Below are 6,550 nucleotides of genomic sequence, written 5' to 3'. Positions count from 1 at the left end.
GCGTGGTTTTGGAGTGGTTAGAAATTCAGTTTTCATTATAGCCAGTGCTGACAATTGAAATGATAATTTGAGCAATGTTTCCTGGGGTTCAGGAATCGACTGTTACACTCAACAGAAGAGTCTGATGTTTTTGTGACAGCCATCTAAAAATGTTCTCTTTGAAACAGTGTCAGCTTTGTTGAGGAAAAGCTCCATAATGGTGGAAGATATGGGATTTTTCAGAAAAGCAGCCTTTTGCCTCAATCTACATCCTAAAATACAAGCAAAGTGTTATCATTTGCTTGGAGCAATGCCTGGGAATGGGAATCATTGCTCTGTGAAGCACAGAACAGAACTGAGTAGAGGTGATCCAGGAGCAGGCTGGGATCAATGCTTTGGAGAGAAAAACCACTCAGATTGATCATGAGATACAGAGTGTATTGCTTGTATATTGTGGTGTAGAAAAACCCCCACAGTCTGCTTTGAATAAAGAAAAAGACAATCTATAGAGATTTATTTCAATATAAACAGGGTGTTACTTACACTGTACGAGGGTTTCAATGGAGGGGACACTTCCACGCGGGATGAAGATGTGCCAGCATTGTGGTTCAAGACATGGAGTTTGCAACCCTGGTTCTCACCTAAGGATATTCAAGCCAGAAATTAAATTTCCAATCAGCATCATGCTCCTCTGGCATGTTAATCTGTGCAGTGGCATCTCTGCACAGTGCTTTCTTGTTGTGCTCCAGGGCCTGAACTCTGTCTGTTAAACTTTGTGCAAATTGCTCCAATTTTGAGGTCGAGGGAGAGGGTTTTGCCTTCAGCAACTGAAGCCTCGAGTCAATGGCTCCATGGACACACACAGAGTCACTGCTGGCATGGGTAGAGTCACCTTCATGGAACCTTCATGGCATGGGGGTGATTTCCCCAAGAGCCCTGGGTTCTCTCTTTTCACCCTCATTGTCCATGACACAGGAGTGTCTACCTGTCACCATCCCAGTTTACATCTGCAGTGAGGAAAAGAACAAAATCTCTCTACTTGAAACTAATGGAGCAGTCTTTTATATTTCAGGGATACCACATGTCTTCTACCCATGCTGAGAAGCCTCAGAGCAGTGGTAAGTTTTCCAGGTGTCCTGAGAGCAGATGAATCAATTGGCTACTCAACCCAATTCACTTTTGTTATTCTAATTTTTTTGTAAAAGTACAGAATTTTTACTGCAAACATCTTACATGCCTACTTACCTTGAATCTTTCATACCCTACTATTAGCAGCAAGGGCCAGATGCAAATAACAAGCTGATGTCTTTAAAGAAAACTGCTTCTGTCTTGTGCATCCTCTGTGAATTCCTGGGATCAGTAATATTTTAGTAAGCCCTATTTTCAAACAGTGAAATAATTAAACATGGGATGGCTTCATTAGTAAGGCAGATGGTTAAATCTTCTTACCTTGGTGCTCTCTGTTTCACCACCTCTAAAGGCTGATCCAATCCATCTTAAAAATATATCTGAAACATCAGGAGTAGCTTAGGCTGGATAACCTCGATGGTTTCCATCCCTGGGGGGATCCTTCAGTCATTGCCCCTTTGTAGGATGCTGTTGATGACATGACAGCTATTGAATTACTAGGGTTTTCTGTCAAATACATTATGCTAATCCAGTAGCAGCCTCTCCTGAAGGTGGGTGATGTGAATTTTCTCTCTGGAGGAGTGATTTTTCCCATAACTGAATAGGTAATGGCTCTCCTATACGAAACAGCTACATTTCAGTGATGTAAATCCCACTCTGAGTCTTTGTACAAAACAAGAGAAACTTTTGGGGGTAAGAGACAGTGAACAGAGTCTTGTTAAGAAGAAGAGATGCCACATGAATCACAATTCTGCCAGTGGAAGAGCATTTCCTCCAAGCATGTGCTCCATCTTTAATTTCTTGGAGCTGATCCTCAGGAAAGGAAAATACCAGAGAAATACCTTAAAAAGACAAGCCAGGACCTAAATCTTAGAAGGTGACTGGTTAATAAAAGTCTGTAAAAGTTGGTTTTACAGTACATTACAATCTTCCTCTTACCCACTCTGCAATACTGAGCACCTTCATATTTCTCCCAAGCTAAGGTCATGGTCCCTTGTCCTCTGACATCAACCCTCCCTGCACTGATGTGCCAGCTCCCTTCTCTGCCACAAAGTGATTAACACAATTAGGTTGAATTATGAGCTCTTATGTCTGGCCTACATTAGGCTGAATTTTGTTCTTCTTGTCAGACTGACAAAGGGACTCTGGCTTGGAAGTCTCTCTGTTTTCTAATTATATTAGTTGGTTTAATAAGGGATATTACCTTTCCTTACAAAAGATATTTCTCTTATGTTAAGTAATACATTCAGTGAAACACTGTTGGTATTTCATCAGCTCAATTCCCCCAGACTAAGAGAAGGGCACATGGAAAATGTCATTTGGATATCACTTACCTCACTCTTCTTCCTTGGCTGAGCTGGGTCTCTGCTTTGGTGCCAGGGGGTATCATCATATCAGAGTTTGGGTGCAATCAGCCTGACCTGATTTCTGGTCTGTTTGGCACCTCTGGCTCTCCCTGGAGGTCCCTGGCCCAGCTCTGAAGGAGAGAGTCACATTCAGAGGTTGAGCTGGGGAGGTCTCGCTAGTGCTGGTTCATCTCCGCTCTCCTCCTGCACAGGGGCTTTACTCTGCACCTCAGTGAGATGCAGGCTTCCATCAAAGCATCCTTCCACCAACACAGGAGCAGAGAAAGGTCTCCTTGATATGAAATAGCAGAACCTTTTTTTGCCCCACTCCTCGGTCTATTCCAACTTCTTTTAGGCAGGGCGAGTGCTGCCGTTTTACTGCAAATGCTCTGTATAGAAAGTACAGGTACATTAAACCATTCCTGTGACCATGTTTGACTTTCACTCTGCAAATAAATGGGAGTAGATAGCTCCTATCCCTCAGGAGCTGCTGGCTTCTGAAAAATTGAGAGTTGCTGGGGTATGCAGATGAAACATCCTTTTCTCCACACCAAGATGTGAAAGCAGAGAGCTCCTTACCCTTCCTACCCTTCAGGCCAAGGGGCTTCGACACACACAGAGCAAGAGGGAAGATGTGTGATTAGGTAACTTCCAAACTTCAGAAACAGTTTCATTTCAAATTCTGACTTCCTGCCATGCAGATATTCTTCTGTAAGCAGACTCTGAGGCAATTTATTAACAGCTCTGGAGGAGTGATATCTGCAGAATCTGTTTTTCAGCTTTTGACAGCTGAGCAGGGCTAATGTTACTGTTTCAGTGTCATCGCTGGAGCGAAGTATATTCTGTATATTCAATGAAGTGTCCTTTGAAGGTGCAAATGAAACAGCTTATCTGAGGCAAAAAAGCTAAAAAAAACCCTGCTAATATTTTAGATAATTTATCAGCAGATAGGAAAAATATGTGAGGAAAAAAAAAAAGGTAGAGTATATTTTTCAGAGGGTTTTTTAACCACAATCAACTGGAAGTTTCAACCTGTGTTTCTTTCTGCCTCTTCTTAAGTAAATATTTTAATAGAATGCATTACAACACATACACACACACAAATCTAAGTTAAGCACTCGAAGTACTTTAATTTCTTAAAATCAAAAATTAACAAACAACAGTGAAGATGTTTCTACAGCCTTGGAAGCTTAAAAAAGACCCCTCGGACAGACCTGAGCTCTGAAATGAGGGGTTTTAAAGAAGTGCTCTAAGTATGATATAGCGAAAAGTTATAGAGGTACTCAGGGAAGAAATAAAGGGATTTTTGATCACATTAGGGATTTAAAATGAATCATGGAAGTCTTAACATTGTTCTTGAACTTCCCCAGAACAGAGGTCGGCCTTTGGATGAATGTTACAAGGAGGGTGGAAGAAGAAGCTAGAGCAAAGTAGGATTGACATGCATGATGAATTACAGTTCATTAATCCAATTAATGAGTAATTCCAGAAGCTTTAATCCCAGATAAAGCTCTTTATCATAGCTCTGGTGGCTAGTGCTGCACTAACTAAGAGCCTGTCAGCAAATCCATTGCAAGCCTCTATTATACGAAGCCTGCCATGCACTGCCAGAGCTCTTTTGGAAGTATTTTGTCCAAAGCAATAACGAGAAATACAGAGAAAGGAGCAGTTTCTACACTTATTTGACTGGATTCACATTACAAAAGATATCAAGGTGCATTTAAAAAGACACAGGCCAAGTGAAAGCAAAATCAAATATTGGTAAGAGCTCTTGGGTTAGAAAGCAAAAGTCTGTTCCTGTTTCTGATGTCGTCTGTGTGCAGGATTTCCTCATGCACGTCCTGTTGACTGATGGGAGCCAATGAAGTACAATGAGGTGCTCTGAAAACAATCTCTGCTCCATTTTTGCTCTCTTTAATTTATTTGGCAGCACTACCTAAAAGTGTGATGGTCTCTGCATGGTTCAGAAATTGAATCCCTCCTCAACTCTCACAGGCCAAGAGGGATAAAGAAAGAGAATAAAGGGTGGGAATAATATGAGTTTACACACTGGTTACCCTCATTCTCTGCAGACAGCCCACTAGAAAAGAGCACATAAGAGGGAGTTAAGTGTGAGACAATCTGAACTTCTAGTGGGTGTCTAAAAGGGTCAAACAATTTGTACAGCAGTAAAAGAAGAGTGTGGCAGGACTTCTCAGAAAACCAGGAACATTTTCTCTTTAGGAAGCCACTTCAAATTCCTACCTAATGTCCCTGTCAGAGAAGCCTCACTCCCTCCCAGCAGCTGGCCAGCTCAAATATTTATTCACCCAGTGTGATGGGACTAGCAACAGCTGGGCCTTCACTGAGACCCTTTTAAGAACCCTCCTGTTGGCAGCTCTGCATACTGCTGTGCAGTGAGTTTGATTTGGGGAGAACTTGGCTACCCAACATTAGGACCATAAATTCATTTATTTTTAGTGCCAGAGAAGACTTGCCCAGGCTCAAGGGTTTCTCCCAGCTGCTTTGAGCAGTGATGTCAAATTTTCTTCTGCGTTCTCAGTTAGTTAAAGCTGCAGTAGCAAGACACAGGATCTTACTGTGATAACTATTTCAGTAAATGCGCTTCCCTTCTGGTGTTGCAAAGTGCCAGTGGTGGGATGAAGACAGTTCACACCCAATTACACACAGTGATGGATTCACATTTCTTGGTCAATGAGTTTGAAGCCTTCTGGAACAGCACTGCACAATGATCCCTCATCGTGAAGCCCAAATAAGATGATTAGTGACGTGCAGAAGCAGGAGTCAGAATTTCATGCATATCAGAGCTAGTTCTGACCAGTCTGCCTGGTGCTGGTAAAACTTCCTGAACTGGAGGAAACTGCAATCACTGCAGCACAGAGGAAGAGTTTGGTGGAAACAAGCAGCTGCAGAGATTATTGGAGCAGGAGCACAATTTTCTCAAAAGCACTCCCATTTAGCAAACACAACATCACAATTTGAAATCTAAGGCTGAATACCTGTGCTGCCAATTGACAGGACTTCAGATTTCAGGAGCCTGGAAACACGATGAGGACTCAATACACTTCAGTGTGGCAAAGCACATTATTGCAGCTGATTGGTCTTTCCTTACATGTGTGAGTCAGGGCCACAAAAGTGTGTGGTATTTTAAACAGTCTTTGATCCTATTAAAGCCTTCATTGGCTCTTCATTAAACCCCTAAAATTTTGTCCTAGATCATCTAAAGGGATGGTTTCATACTTCAAAAAACACAGCAGCCTCTAGAAAGAAAATCTATTTGATCCACACATCTCGGTCTTGTTGTATAACTAGTCATGACTAACTATAGTCATGACAGCACCGGGATCAGTATTTCACTAAAGGAAAGGGAGGAAGAAGAGGAGGAACCCACCTCTGCAAATCCATGAGGAAGAGCAGATGTTCCCTGGGAGCATTTCCACGTGGCAGGAGTTGCAGTTGGTGCCAGCAGATTTTCTGGATCCCACCTTCTGCCCTCTTTCTGGAGGTGCCTGGGAAGAAATCAAACACAAGGTAAAAAAAAAAAAAATACAACAAACTAAAAAGGATAAAAGCACAAGATTAAGATAGAAATGGAAAGAAGAAAAATCACCAAAATGATGGGAAGAAAACCATCATTCCATTAGTCTTCCAAATGCTTTTAAAGCTAAATAGGCATTTAGATTTATTTTCTTGCACTTTTGAAACATCCGTGGTAAAAGCTGTAAACAGTTAACCTGAAAGAAGCACAACAAATCCACTCTGTTCAGATCTTCTGATATGCTACCGCTTGTAAGCTCCCTTTAAAAAATGTCTTTTGCAACTAAAAAGCATGTCACATGTTTGTAAATGGGAAATTAAAGATAAGAAATCCTGAATAAAGTCAGGCTACTGGATATTTACATTCAAAGTGCTTTGCAGCTATCAGTCAATTACCTCAGCGTGTTTTCTGGCTGTCTCCAATCTGGCTGAAAAATGCAAGCTCACGACTTCTCTATGAGATAGGTGTTATTAACCTGTTTTTCAGAGCTGGAAGCTGAGACAGAGGAGAAGTGGGTGGACCCTGTGTGGAGCTGAGTTGGAAATGGAACAGTTTGTTT

The 6,550-nt window shown here is 41.8% G+C and overlaps 1 long non-coding RNA gene across 1 annotated transcript; it reads right to left on the bottom strand.

Moving 5' to 3' along the window:
- Nucleotides 1-670: 670 nt before the first annotated feature.
- Nucleotides 671-5,957, bottom strand: LOC147652308 (uncharacterized). The gene is made up of 3 exons (XR_015289354.1): nt 5,845-5,957; nt 2,442-2,584; nt 671-1,575 (listed from the first exon to the last, which is right to left on the bottom strand). It is a non-coding gene; the product is annotated as an uncharacterized LOC147652308 (long non-coding RNA).
- Nucleotides 5,958-6,550: the final 593 nt, after the last annotated feature.

This window comes from Cyanistes caeruleus, chromosome 7, assembly GCF_971803275.1.
Source record: "Cyanistes caeruleus chromosome 7, bCyaCae1.hap1.1, whole genome shotgun sequence".
In the NCBI taxonomy this organism is placed as follows: Eukaryota; Metazoa; Chordata; class Aves; order Passeriformes; family Paridae; genus Cyanistes; species Cyanistes caeruleus.
The sequence above is the reverse complement of the archived record's forward strand: the minus strand, read 5'-3'. Positions and strand labels throughout refer to the sequence as shown.